Source organism: Cryptotermes secundus, unplaced genomic scaffold (genome assembly GCF_002891405.2).
Source record: "Cryptotermes secundus unplaced genomic scaffold, Csec_1.0 scaffold461, whole genome shotgun sequence".
NCBI lineage: Eukaryota > Metazoa > Arthropoda > Insecta > Blattodea > Kalotermitidae > Cryptotermes > Cryptotermes secundus.
This window is the reverse complement of record NW_019739952.1, coordinates 894,109-908,693: the sequence shown is the minus strand read 5'-3', so window position 1 is coordinate 908,693 and position 14,585 is coordinate 894,109. Positions and strand designations below refer to the sequence as shown.

The following is a 14,585-nucleotide window of genomic DNA, read 5'->3' as shown; positions in this document are numbered from 1 at the left end:
TGAAATGCGATAAAACACGCCGTTTTTCGAAACCACTCCTTTTCTAAGTGCTGATCATACTGCTTTTAATTTAGTTGTGTTCGCTCTGCGAAAAGCTGTAAATACAGTCCTAGGTAATTAATAATGTCATATAACAAGGATTACATTTTTAGTTATAAATGTAATTGCCTCTGTAATCCAAAGTACCGTGAATGAAATGTACAAGGTCTCTGAAGTTTCATCTCTAGCCGACAGACTGAATATATTAACGTCAACATTACGTAAACATGTCCGGAACTGCCGTCAGGTTAGTTACCATCCATCCCCAGCGCAAAACAAAAGAGTAGAGGTGCAGACTGATCTAACAGCACTGCGATATTTAAATGGTTAAGCCTGGATTCTCTGCAAATGGCCGTAAAATATGAAGATTTATTCGAGATGTTATTAGCTTGAATATTCTGAATGCAAGGTGTTATGATTTCCGTGAATAATCCACACAAAATTGAATCCAAAATAAGCAACGATCCCGAAGAAAACAACTACACAATGGTCCGTAAACAGCAACAGAAGAACGGTATTTTCTGTGCGGTCAGTACCGAGATGTGACAAGCAGGGCAGTTAGTCAGTCAGTAGGGTGAGGCGTCAAATGGTTGGTGAGCAAGTGAGTTTGATAACCGCTGGGGTTCTAGTTGTTGTGAGCTGAACCCAGGATGGGAGCGTCCGCTATTGGAAGCCGTTAGCAGACGACTGATGAAGACACAGCAGGCTGAGAAGGCTCGAGTGTGTGCTCTAGTGAACTCTAGTGTGTGAATTAGTGCAACGGTTATAATTTCTTGTGGTTACGAGCTGTAAGAGTTCAATAAATCCGATTACCAATCCAAACTCCGTCTTCAGTCACTTTAAAATCATGACAAATTAAACAGATATACATAAACATATACTTTACAAAATGCTGCATTATTTTATAGGGCTTACCCTCTTTTATATTTCGGGAAAGCAGTTTCATGCTGAATCACAAAAAAATACTGTAACGAGTTTGGAGTAGGTACTTCCATGGTTACGCAATATATAAAATACACTGCGACATCTTATTTGACAATGTTGCATCAACTTATGGAATTTAAAATCTATAGTTCCTCGTCCTATCTGGTAGAAACACTCAAAATGCCGTTTAGAAATATCCCAGTACCAGCATAACGTTTAAAAATCCCAATCGCTTCGGATCATACCGAAGTTTTTCCTTGTTCAAGAATTATAAGCAGCGGAAATAAAGGATGTATAATGTTACATAAATCCGGGGTAACTCAATAGGCTTTCCTTTGATGGCCACAGAATTCTATGACTTTTAAGTTGCTATGATTCATGACCATGGAAAGGCAGATAATGTGGACTTCAATGCGCATTCTTCCATATAGAAATTGCTGCAGAAACACAAACCACACCGATTCTGAGACAAATGTTTTCACAGCATATCAAAAGCGTGGATAAATACGGATATTGTGGGTTGAATTAAAACAGAAGACATAATGTGCATTCTTAAGCCGTTTCACTGCGCGAGTTCTTGTTTTCCCTTATTTCTGTACTTCCATAGTAATTCGTAGTTCTTCATCTTCAAGCTTACGGATTCAGCCCTCTGGCCTGTTCCGAATGAGAATTAACTTCTGATATAAATAATCTTCTTTATACTTTCGGTAGGACTCCATGGACGGGGTGTCAGTCAATCGCAAGGTCTCTACACGCACAGGATAACACAAACACAGAACAAATAGACAGTCTACATTCCGAATGAATCATAACAACGGTCCCAAGTTCGAACGGTCGCAGGCAGTACGCGCCTTATGAGCAGATCACGTGACCACTGTAGTCCACAGTAACTTGCAATTCTCTGTTGAAACACTACAAAAATGGATTTAAATGGTGTTCTCTTCACCATCACTTTCAAACATTACAAGCACTCAAAGCAAACGAACTGTGTCTTTCTCTGGAGGGAAAGGATTAATTAGTAACCACAAGTTAAATATTTCCGTTGCACTGGAAGCTATCGCAGGCGAACTGCAATTCTATGGCTGGCAACGTTTTCATAAATGGGGTCCTGGCAGCCGATACAAAACACAATAACCATGGAAATGGTGTAAAAACTGCAAACCGAAAATATGTTACATCCATTTTAATTTAAATTCGTAATGGCTGATTTTATAACCGCTTCTGTGGTCTAGCGGCCAGCGTTCCTGGTTACAGATCCAGAGGTCCGGGTTCGATTCCCGGCGCTACCAGATTTTTTCTGAGAAGTAGTGGGTCTGGAAACGGGTGCACTCAGCCTCGTGATGATAATTGAAGGAGCTATTTCAATGAAATAGAGACTCCGGTCTAGAAAACTGAAATTAACGGCCGTGAGGATTCGTTGCGCTGACCACGTGATACCCTCTATCTGCAAAACTTGGTACTAAACTTCGCCGACAAGCGGCGATTTTAGCTGATTTTATTCGTTACACGCAGACAGTGAACCAGCGGATGTAGGACCCACTAGTCAACCAAGTCAACTTTATTACCATTATATTAAAGTCACTGAGAGCCGGGATAGCGTAGGCGGTACAGCGACTTGCTACGGGCTGGAAGAGCGAGGGGTCGGAGTTCGAGTCACGAGAGGGTAAAAAAATGTCTCTTCTCCACGTCGTCCAGGCCGGCTCTGGGGTCCACCCAACTACCTATCCCATGGGTACCAAGGGGGGTAAAGCGGCCGGGGCGTGAAGCTGACTACTCACTTCCAGCTAATGCCTAGGTGAAGAAAACGTGGATCTATACATCCACTCCCCCGTACGTTAGTTAAGCACAGGGACAACTTTACTTTACTCCAGAAGTTATTCAGCGCCGAAGAAAACAAAAGAATAATATCATAAGATTTGAATCCGGTACCTCAATAATTTGAGTGAGCATCACTGTGATGGCCAGCTCAACAATTTCAAGATATATAACAGTAAGTGTATGCATTGCCTGTATTGTCTACAACAACAATTTTAATACAAATCAACCTGTTTAGGGCGCTCTAGCCTAGCCGGCTGCGATTTGAAAGTGGTTACGGGAATCCGCCGGGCTGAATGGCTCACAGGCTGGAATTCTAACCACAAAGAACGTTTTCATTTTAAACCGTCCAACATTTCGTGCACAAAACGCATTCTTGTTTAATTCGATACTCAAAATAACCAAAGTTAATTTTTATAATAGCAGACTGATCCTCGTAATTTCGTATGTTTTCTTGGAGGAAGGGCTGGAATTTTTACGTTATTTTCTCGATAGGTTACAAGAAGATGCAAACTGTATGGTATTATCATGTCCGTATGTCAGCCCCCCCCAATAAAATCTGAACCAAATGACGGATTCTAACGAAACGTGACAAGAACATAATGTCACTGGCGGCCACACTACCTCTACTCGTATCGTTCACAACGCACAACATGACGGCCATACGTAATCTGCACCTATATTTAGCTCTCTGCTTGATGACGATAACTAATGACTCATGCGAAGTGTTATACGGGAATACATCACAAACGCGAACATAACCTCTGCATTAAATATGTTTTTGTCGTAATGAATTGAAAACATGGCGACGGTGCGAGATTTTGACAACTCACATGCAGTTGGAACCCATAGCCTAGCGGAAACTATGAAAAAAAAATCAAATTGTATATTTATTAATATACTGTTCTTGCTAGCCTCATCATAGAGGCGTAAAGGTTTTAAGAAAAGCTGATGTCTTGTTCTTCCCAGAAATTCTTGTTACGTTATCATTCCAATCAGCATAGTCTTTTATAGGAATAAATGACTGGCAGTGTTTACTGTCGGATGTTTATGTTCGTGCACAATGTTTAGCTCAGTAAGATGGCATGTCTAGGGAATACACATGACATAATTGTTTTATAAACACGTTTTTTAGGCTTTAGGGGGGGTGAAGGAAAGAGGAATTAGGTCTACGCCAATTCCTTACAAATTTTACGTTACTGACGCACATACGAGGGTGAGCCAGTAATTAGGTCACAAATGGATATAAAACGTAAAACACGTGATATTCAAACCTGGAAAACACATTTATTTCTCGACATATCCTCCGCCAACATTGATGCATATGTCCAATTGCTTTACCAATGCGTCGAAACCGGCAGCAATGGAAATAGAAGTCTCTTGACTGTTGTCTCAACCAATTTCCCAATTCCGTTTCAACCTCTCTCTCATCAGCGAAACGTTTGTCACCAAGGTGGTTATTTAGCGGACCAAACAGATGGAAGTCACTAGGGGCCAAGTCCGGGCTCTAAGGCGGATGCTCAACAAGTTCCCACTGCAGTTCTCTGGGGCTGTATGGGGTCTGGAATTGTCATGAACCAGCACTCCTCTTGCCAGGTAGCCTGGACGATTTCTGCGAACAGCATCGTGAAACTTGAACACAACTTCACAGCACGATGCAGAACTCACATTTTCACCACGTTTCTGAAAATGAAGTAACACTACTCCCTGAGAATCCTAAAATGCGGTAAGCATAACCTTCTCAGGTGACGGCGTAACCTTAAACTTTTTGGCTGAAAGTGAACCGAGAAATTTCCATTGTACTGAAGCAAGCTTTGATTCGGGTTGCCAGTGATGCACCCACGATTCGTCCCCAGTAACAATCCTGTTAAGCATATCTTCTCCTTCATCTGCATACCGTAAGAGACGTTGCAAAGGCAGACCCACTTTTTCTCGATCCTTCAGATCTCTGGACACCCACAGTGCGCACAATTTCCGAACATCAAACGATCAGGCATTATGCTGTATGCTAGACCAAGGGGCATCACAGTGCAGTTGCTACACTGCCCATCGTTATCCTCCTGTCAGCTAGAATCAACTCTTTCACCCGCTGGTCGGGCATTATCTGACTTCCGAACGTCCTTGAGAGAATTTCTCTACCCAGTTGTGAAGCGCTTCACGCGACAAACACTTCTCACCTAAACAGGAAATATTTGAGGAAATAATTGAGTCCTTTCTGCCACAAAAAACCGCACATCAGAATGCTGCTCTTCCGTAGTACATTCCTCAAACACGGTCACCATTTTGACTACTGCAACCAGCCTCTGAACATGAGCATGCGAGCCTGAAATCTAGACTATCATGAAGCTGGACTGTGCTGCTACCTAGTGATAAGACACAGGAAACCTATTACATCCACTACAGCTGTTTCACTTCCGTTTGTGTCTTATTTACTGATTCTCCATCGCAGAATAAAAAAACGTAATGGGGAACTTAACGGTGGTACGTCTTTCTGTCAGCTTCTCTGATCTCTCAAACCAACACAAGAGATTTTTATAAATATGGTTTTGCCGAACTTAATTTTGCGTACAGATATAATAACGTCCTCCTATACATTAACTTCAAAGATATCTTGAAGAACAGATACTATGATAAGGGATGTAGCGTCATGCAATCTGGTATGAGTTCACAGATGTTTCAGAGGAAACTTCCATCATCACTGTACATAAAGAATCACAGCATGTAATAAAGAATAAACAAGCATCATCTTATTTAATCAGTGCAGTGGCTGAGAATAAAATACAAGCACATGAAACACGGTAAGTGGGATAAAATAAAACGAATACACTTCTACAATTAATTTCTTACAACAGATAAAAGTTCGCGGAACACCGCTGCATAGCCACCGACGTGACAACTTCAGAACGTTTTCAGTTTCCTTAAATACAAATACTCGTTCAAAACAGATCACTATCGAATTCTACAAATTCGATTAGAACTTAACTATCTTCGTACGAAGTTTTGCATTTGTAGTTGCACAAGTTCACTAACGAGGCCTATTGCCTTTAAAAATCTAAATACAGATGTCGCCTGGCCGTCACGTCGTTATTTTGTGATGTAAAGTATGATCTTTGGTCTAAAGGTATGTATGTATGTGTGTAAGGGATGGGCCATAAAATACGGCCCTCGCACTGCGACCTTCAATGAACTATTGTGCTTCCCCTTTGGATCAACCCTTTATTAATCCTACACTTGGAATGAAATGTAGGGCTTTATTTATGGGGGCGTCATAAAAGTCACTTGGTTCCATGAAGAACTGACCCTGGTCAAGAAATCTTAAGTAAGCTATGGCCTCACAATTACATAGGATATGTGTGGCTGATTCGTCTTCTTGTAGGTACCTTTCACATGTTGGGTCATCTATCAGTCCCAGTTTGGTCGAGGGGTACGATCGCACCCATTAAAATTCTACTTTTATGAAACCATGGAGGGGGCAAAGACCCACACAAAGTTGTAGCTCCAGTAAAGAAGAAGAAAGTACGACCCTTAAAGGTTGTAATTACTTCAAAAGATCTTTTAGCAAACAAAATTTCACGAACTTTTTATTAATCGACGCCACGTAGACTCCCCTCAGAAGACACTCATGTCACACGGCCCCATGTTAATACTGTCGATTAAATATAATTAAGAAAATTAAGAACTACAGACGCTGGTAGTCGGTATCACGACTGGCTACTGCTGGGTCCTAATCGGGGGGTCTTGCCCCGGGGGTAAAGCGGCCGAGGCGTGAAGCTGACCACTCACTTCCAACTAGTACCGAGATCAAAAAAGTGGATCTACACCCCCCCCCCCATATGCCTTCATGTGGTAGTGCTTAATTAGTTAAGAACACGGATAACCTTACGTTTACCTGTATGGGCTTCATAACTACACATAATACAAGGTAATATGAACATTATATAACTTCATAAGCCGGTCACGGTAGCCGAGCGGTCTAAGGCATATACTGTCTTCGCTCGCGTGGAAACCGGGATCATGGGTTCGAATCCCACTCAGGGTATGGACGTTTAGTTTGTGTGTGTGCGTTTTTCTGTGTTTGTGTACAGGTAGAGGCCTTGCGACGAGCTGATCACCCGCCCAAGGAGTCCTACCGAATGTGTAAGATCTAGAAAAACCGAAGTGAACGGAGAAGTTCATGGAGGTAGGCCTAGGCCCACTGGGGCTGTAGTGCTAAGGGGAAAAAAAATCTTCATAATTTTCGTCGGTCTAATTGCACTACTATTACCAATGATAACTGCAATAATAATATCAAGCATAGCATCATAAATAATGATTAAATAATTCGGAAAAAAAACACTCGTTAATAAAAAATTCACATCTCTTTTACTTCACCTCATATAAACTAATTCCTCAATTTTGACAACATACGAAACATACTTCAGATGTACAATAAAAATTTGTATTCATCCCTTGTGGGGATCGAACCCACGACCTTTGGATTAGAAGTCCAACGCGCTATCCTCTGCGCCAAAGGGACGGTGAGAAGTTGTATCTTCTAGTTCATATTACAACCGTAGAGCGCTACATGCTTGTGTCTACGTTGCTAAGTAGACTGTGGTAATTGACAGCGACGAGGAAATAACACACCCAGCCAGTCCTTGGTTCATAAAACGACGATCTGCTTCTATTACTGGCTTTACATGATCCTACTGCCTTCCTCTATTCCTCTGTTTTTCCCATTGTACGCACGTTTTCGTTACTGCCGTTGACTCCAATCCTAGTCCTATCGTTTCTTTAGTAATTTCCTGCAACTCCTGTACCACTGGTTTCCGTAAAGCGTTCATGATTACTGACATTCGTATGCTACTTGCTTCTTCTTCATCTTCTTCTTCTTCTTCCTCCTCTTCCTCTTCTGATCTTTCTAATCGATCATCTCATTTTCCTTCCTGCTCTTTGTTTTTTCCTGCTTTCTCTCATTTCTCTTACATATTCTCCGTCTTCTTCTCTTTCTTATTCTTGTTCTTATTAGGGGTTTATCACCACTAGGTCCCCCATATCTATCAATTATCCATGTCTTCTTCTTTCGATCGCTGTATATACAGAGTGTTTCACGACTTTAGGGCATAACTGCAGGAGGTGATTTCCTAGGTCTTTGTGATCAAAAAAGTTCATATAAACATGTGTCCGATTTTGGACAGTTACGGAGTTAAGACAGTTTTAAACTCAGAATAGAAGGTAACGATTACTGACAATAAACGGAACAAAATAATAAACCAGCATAATACATGATACATTTAAAGTATGAACTTTTAATTTGAATTTATTGGTGCTTAAAGCTGATTTTCGAAAATGCCACAGCCGGCCGCAACACAGGCTGCCGCTCGGTTGTGAACCGCGCCGGACATACCAACCCACGACGCCTTAGGTACTTCTCAAGTGTCGAAATAACGAGAACGCTCTGTCTGTAGCTGGCTAAAAATAGCGACCCGCCAGATGACAGACGCGGTTCACACGAGGGCGTGTACGGGAATGAAGAAACGGTCATAACTCCGTAACCGTCCAAAATCGGACACATGTTTATATGAACTTTCTTGATCACAAAGACCTAGGAAATCACCTTCTGCAGTTATGCCCTAAAGTCGTGAAGCACCCTGTATAAGCAGAGCTTACGACACGTACAGAGTATTGAGTATTGGAGTATTGAGAACGAGACGGTCTTCGAATAACCGTGGTCGAGGGCAGTTGAGATGTCGCATTGGAGTATTGGGCCAGAAGAAAACCTCAAATCTTACATGATTCATTTCTGTTACATTGGTGACTTTCGGTTTCGGTTGTGCGTGTGTGTGTGTGCGAGTGCTTCTGGCTAAGAACCAAACCCAACCGCTATCTGCCAAAAGGATAAGAGTGTACGCGGCCGTAACTTTAATATTCACCGCCCGCCGTGGTAGTACGATCTGGCTAACGGGAGTGACTGGATTACGTCTGGACAAGGATTCGGACTCCACAACAGAACCCCCATGACTCGGTTTTGGAACCCGTAACATGACATACGCGGAGCTGAGTGGCGTTTCATTGTGGCAAATGGATGAAGCAATAGCCGAGGTAAGTATTCAACTTCCTGTATACACGGCACTAACACTCCAAAGGTTACGACGAAGCTCCTATGGTCTCAACTTAACCGCTCCAACATGGAATTCACTTCGTCACTAATCTCTCCTCTGGAATTGCTTTCCTATCTTCCTCAATTCCTCCTGTATCGCCACCATCATGTCCTCTTTAACTTCCGTCCTCTTTCTCTTCTTGTTCCACTTCATTACCGCCACCAACGTCATCACTACCGCCAGAACCAAGTTCGTCTTCTTCGTCACAACCTTCTTCTTCTCCTCCACCATCTCCTCCGTCAGTTTATGCAAACAAATCACACAGTTTACATACCGCCAGCACAAAGTTCGTCTTCTCCTTCGTCACAAACTTCTTCTTCTCCTGCACCATCTCCCTCGTCAGTTTATGCAAACAAATCACACAGTTTACATTCCGCCAGCACCAAGTTCGTCTTCTCCTTCGTCACAAACTTCTTCTTCTCCTGCACCATCTCCCTCGTCAGTTTATGCAAACAAATCACACAGTTTACATTCCGCCAGCACCAAGTTCGTCTTCTCCTTCGTCACAAACTTCTTCTTCTCCTGCACCATCTCCCTCGTCAGTTTATGCAAACAAATCACACAGTTTACATTCCGCCAGCACCAAGTTCGTCTTCTCCTTCGTCACAAACTTCTTCTTCTCCTGCACCATCTCCCTCGTCAGTTTATGCAAACAAATCACACAGTTTACATTCCGCCAGCACCAAGTTCGTCTTCTCCTTCGTCACAAACTTCTTCTTCTCCTGCACCATCTCCCTCGTCAGTTTATGCAAACAAATCACACAGTTTACATTCCGCCAGCACCAAGTTCGTCTTCTCCTTCGTCACAAACTTCTTCTTCTCCTGCACCATCTCCCTCGTCAGTTTATGCAAACAAATCACACAGTTTACATTCCGCCAGCACCAAGTTCGTCTTCTCCTTCGTCACAAACTTCTTCTTCTCCTGCACCATCTCCCTCGTCAGTTTATGCAAACAAATCACACAGTTTACATTCCGCCAGCACCAAGTTCGTCTTCTCCTTCGTCACAAACTTCTTCTTCTCCTGCACCATCTCCCTCGTCAGTTTATGCAAACAAATCACACAGTTTACATTCCGCCAGCACCAAGTTCGTCTTCTCCTTCGTCACAAACTTCTTCTTCTCCTGCACCATCTCCCTCGTCAGTTTATGCAAACAAATCACACAGTTTACATTCCGCCAGCACCAAGTTCGTCTTCTCCTTCGTCACAAACTTCTTCTTCTCCTGCACCATCTCCCTCGTCAGTTTATGCAAACAAATCACACAGTTTACATTCCGCCAGCACCAAGTTCGTCTTCTCCTTCGTCACAAACTTCTTCTTCTCCTGCACCATCTCCCTCGTCAGTTTATGCAAACAAATCACACAGTTTACATTCCGCCAGCACCAAGTTCGTCTTCTCCTTCGTCACAAACTTCTTCTTCTCCTGCACCATCTCCCTCGTCAGTTTATGCAAACAAATCACACAGTTTACATTCCGCCAGCACCAAGTTCGTCTTCTCCTTCGTCACAAACTTCTTCTTCTCCTGCACCATCTCCCTCGTCAGTTTATGCAAACAAATCACACAGTTTATACCGCCAGCACAAAGTTCGTCTTCTCCTTCATCACAAACTTCTTCTTCACCTCCACCATCTCCCTAGTCAGTTTATGCAAACAAATCACACAGTTTATACCGCCAGCACAAAGTTCGTCTTCTCCTTCGTCACAAACTTTTTCTTCTCCTGCACCACCTCCCTCGTCAGTTTATGCAAACAAATCACACAGTTTACATACCGCCAGCACCAAGTTCGTCTTCTCCTTCGTCACAAACTTCTTCTACTCCACCATCTCCTTCGTCAGTTTATGCAAACAAATCTCATCGTGTGTAGACTACAGAAGTGACTCGACACTTCGCGTGACGCCGCACCACACTTTAGCTCCGAATCTCTTGGCACAATGCGCTGTATATTACTGTGATCTTGTATGTTGGCGTTTCTGTGTGTGATATGATGCTTTCTGTAGCATCAAGTGATGGTAATACTACTGAATTGGAAAGGATCAAGAAGGAAGTGGTCATAGCCAAAACGGGGTGTTTTCTCACGACCGAGGGAAACCTCAAAACACCTCAATCAGGATTGTCAGCGACCTGGCCAAGACCAGGAAAGAGCACTTCCCAAATTCGAGTCTAGAGTGTTGCATCTAAATCCGCTCTATTCGTTTTTTATAATTTGTGTCAATATTAATATTCACACTTTATAATGCCTTCCGTTTATATATGTCCTTGCAGGTCTAATAAGCACTACAGATCATAGACAAATATAAGCGATTAACAACAGTTTACGAACGGATAATGAATGGGGATGGAAGAAGGCTCCGTGGCTTTCAGTCCGCAAGCGTACTATACCGACCGAGCGACCGCCGCTTGTCGGCGATGATAGTGCCAACTTTTGCGGTTTGACGGTGTCGCGTGGTCAGCGCAACTGATTCCCACGGCCGTTAATCTCAGTTTTCTAGACCGGAGATGCTACTTTTCCATTCAAGTAACTCCTCAATTATCCTCACGAGGCGGAGAGGACCCCGTTCCAGACCCACTAGTTCTCAGAAAAACTAGTAGCGCCGGGAATCGAACACGGGACCTCTGGATCTGTAGCCAGGAACTCTGACCACTAGACGATAGAGGCGGTCACAAGTACGACACTGGGAAAAATATCGAAGCAGCAACAGAAGAAGGTTTGAAAAATGTATCACTACTATCACGACCGGNTCGTCAGTTTATGCAAACAAATCACACAGTTTACATACCGCCAGCACAAAGTTCGTCTTCTCCTTCGTCACAAACTTCTTCTTCTCCTGCACCACCTCCCTCGTCAGTTTATGCAAACAAATCACACAGTTTACATACCGCCAGCACCAAGTTCGTCTTCTCCTTCGTCACAAACTTCTTCTACTCCACCATCTCCTTCGTCAGTTTATGCAAACAAATCTCATCGTGTGTAGACTACAGAAGTGACTCGACACTTCGCGTGACGCCGCACCACACTTTAGCTCCGAATCTCTTGGCACAATGCGCTGTATATTACTGTGATCTTGTATGTTGGCGTTTCTGTGTGTGATATGATGCTTTCTGTAGCATCAAGTGATGGTAATACTACTGAATTGGAAAGGATCAAGAAGGAAGTGGTCATAGCCAAAACGGGGTGTTTTCTCACGACCGAGGGAAACCTCAAAACACCTCAATCAGGATTGTCAGCGACCTGGCCAAGACCAGGAAAGAGCACTTCCCAAATTCGAGTCTAGAGTGTTGCATCTAAATCCGCTCTATTCGTTTTTTATAATTTGTGTCAATATTAATATTCACACTTTATAATGCCTTCCGTTTATATATGTCCTTGCAGGTCTAATAAGCACTACAGATCATAGACAAATATAAGCGATTAACAACAGTTTACGAACGGATAATGAATGGGGATGGAAGAAGGCTCCGTGGCTTTCAGTCCGCAAGCGTACTATACCGACCGAGCGACCGCCGCTTGTCGGCGATGATAGTGCCAACTTTTGCGGTTTGACGGTGTCGCGTGGTCAGCGCAACTGATTCCCACGGCCGTTAATCTCAGTTTTCTAGACCGGAGATGCTACTTTTCCATTCAAGTAACTCCTCAATTATCCTCACGAGGCGGAGAGGACCCCGTTCCAGACCCACTAGTTCTCAGAAAAACTAGTAGCGCCGGGAATCGAACACGGGACCTCTGGATCTGTAGCCAGGAACTCTGACCACTAGACGATAGAGGCGGTCACAAGTACGACACTGGGAAAAATATCGAAGCAGCAACAGAAGAAGGTTTGAAAAATGTATCACTACTATCACGACCGGCTCCATGGAACAGAACAATTCTTCATTAGCCGTCGTTCAGCTAGGAAAATAATTCCCCGTCTCTTACTGAACGCGTCCACAAGAGCCCATCACTGAGACTACATGCTGATTCGGATGAATCCGGTCCACAGCTACACACACAATTTTTGTAAGATATATTTTCATACTGTACTCACACTTATGCCTAGATATCCCACATGAAAATGTAAAGAACCTGTACAAGTCCAAGGTACCTGCGTAACCTTTCATAGTCACCCCGCCTCTCGGTGTTATGTGGACACTCAGCAACCTAAATGAAACGCAGCTCTCTTACAGAAGCGCTTGTTACGCCTTGTCCAGGTTCCAAGCTGGAGGACCACGCTGGCCGAATGTCGGTGATTGGTTTATACAACAGGTAGAGGACAAAGGGGGGTGGGGAAGCGGCCTCCGTAGTCTAGAGGTAACGTTCCCACCTCATGACTCGTAGTACGCGGGTTCAAATACCCGGCGGAGGTCGTCGAATTTTTAAGGGCCGAAAAATTCAGGGAACAAGTCCTCCGGGAGGGACTTTAAGCCGTGGGTCCCGTGTCGTAGCTTTACGGCACGTAAAGAACCTCATATCTCCAAAGGAGGCCACTGAGCAAAATTACGGACGTTTCCCGCCCAACAGTAGACGCTAATACCTTTGGTAGATGGGGGAAGCATTATAGATACCACTCAGCTAGTAGAGCCGGTCTCGCTGGCTGGGCGGGACTGATGGTAAGCACCAGTACCGGTAGGATATAGAGACTGGTAGAATATCATAGAGGGAAGCACAATGGACCAAGACATGTCTAAGTGCATGGGGAAACCCACCCTCTCCAATAACTAACTAACTAACTAAGGGGGGTGGGGTGTAAGAGAACCAGCGGGCTAGTGAAGCTACCCTTTCATTATGGACACTGATGTTTTTAAATTGGTTTGAAAGGCGCTACCTTCAAAAGGTTAGATATATGAACCATCTAACCAATTGAAAGAGCCACTGAGTCGTTCAACCGCCACTGATGTGTTTTCTGTCGTTAGGTGACAGGGTACAAAACATACAGCAGCTGCGTTCTGAGTATTATTTGATCTTCTTTACAAATGTCTGATCACTTCGATGGACATATAATTTCAATATGCAGGCAAACAGTAGCGTAGTTGGTTAAGGCACCGTGGTACAAGGCGGAAGGTTGCGGGTTCGATTCCAGATGAGGTCATTGGATTTTTTTTTACCTAATACTTCCAGCCGCACTATGGCCCTGGGGTCGACTCAGCCTCTAACAGAAATGAGTACCAGGGTTGTTCCCGGAGGTAAAGGGCGGTTGGTGCGTTAGGCTCACCTTACCGCCATCTGTGAGCCGACTGCCTAGAGAAAATGTGGAAGCCTCGACGTCTCGCAACCCTATGGGCCTTCAAAGGCTGTTACAGGGATAGCTTTATCTTTCTTATGGTGTACTAAAAACATAAAAATTAGAATATACAAAACTACAGTAAAACTTGGTTATAGCAACATCGGTTTCTGCGACACCTTGTCTACTGCGTAAAATATTCAATGGTACGAACTAATTCCTCATAAAGCAACTGTTCTTATACCTTGCTTAGTACGACATGCACAAATGCATCAACCTCGTATGTAACGTCATTTTCATTCGTGAATTTCTCTGATATCTTGGGAAAGTTCGATGTGTCTGCCCACCCTCACTTTCTCTACTTGCTGACGTGACTGTCCTGGAAGAATACGACCGCGGGCTGCAAGAGGAGCGTGGGTTTTATGCGAAAACAAGGGTGTGGGGTGGGACTGCGTGAATAGTGCAAGAGGA

At 43.6% G+C, this 14,585-nt stretch overlaps 1 protein-coding gene and 1 non-coding gene across 3 annotated transcripts in view; both read right to left on the bottom strand.

Moving 5' to 3' along the window:
- The window catches only part of LOC111872119 (dedicator of cytokinesis protein 3), a 284,561-nt gene that overhangs the window by 223,178 nt on the left and 46,798 nt on the right, over positions 1–14,585 (bottom strand). The gene's annotated exons all lie outside the window — the stretch shown is intronic.
- On the bottom strand, positions 7,222–7,294 carry Trnar-ucu. The gene has a single exon. It is a non-coding gene; the product is annotated as a tRNA-Arg (tRNA).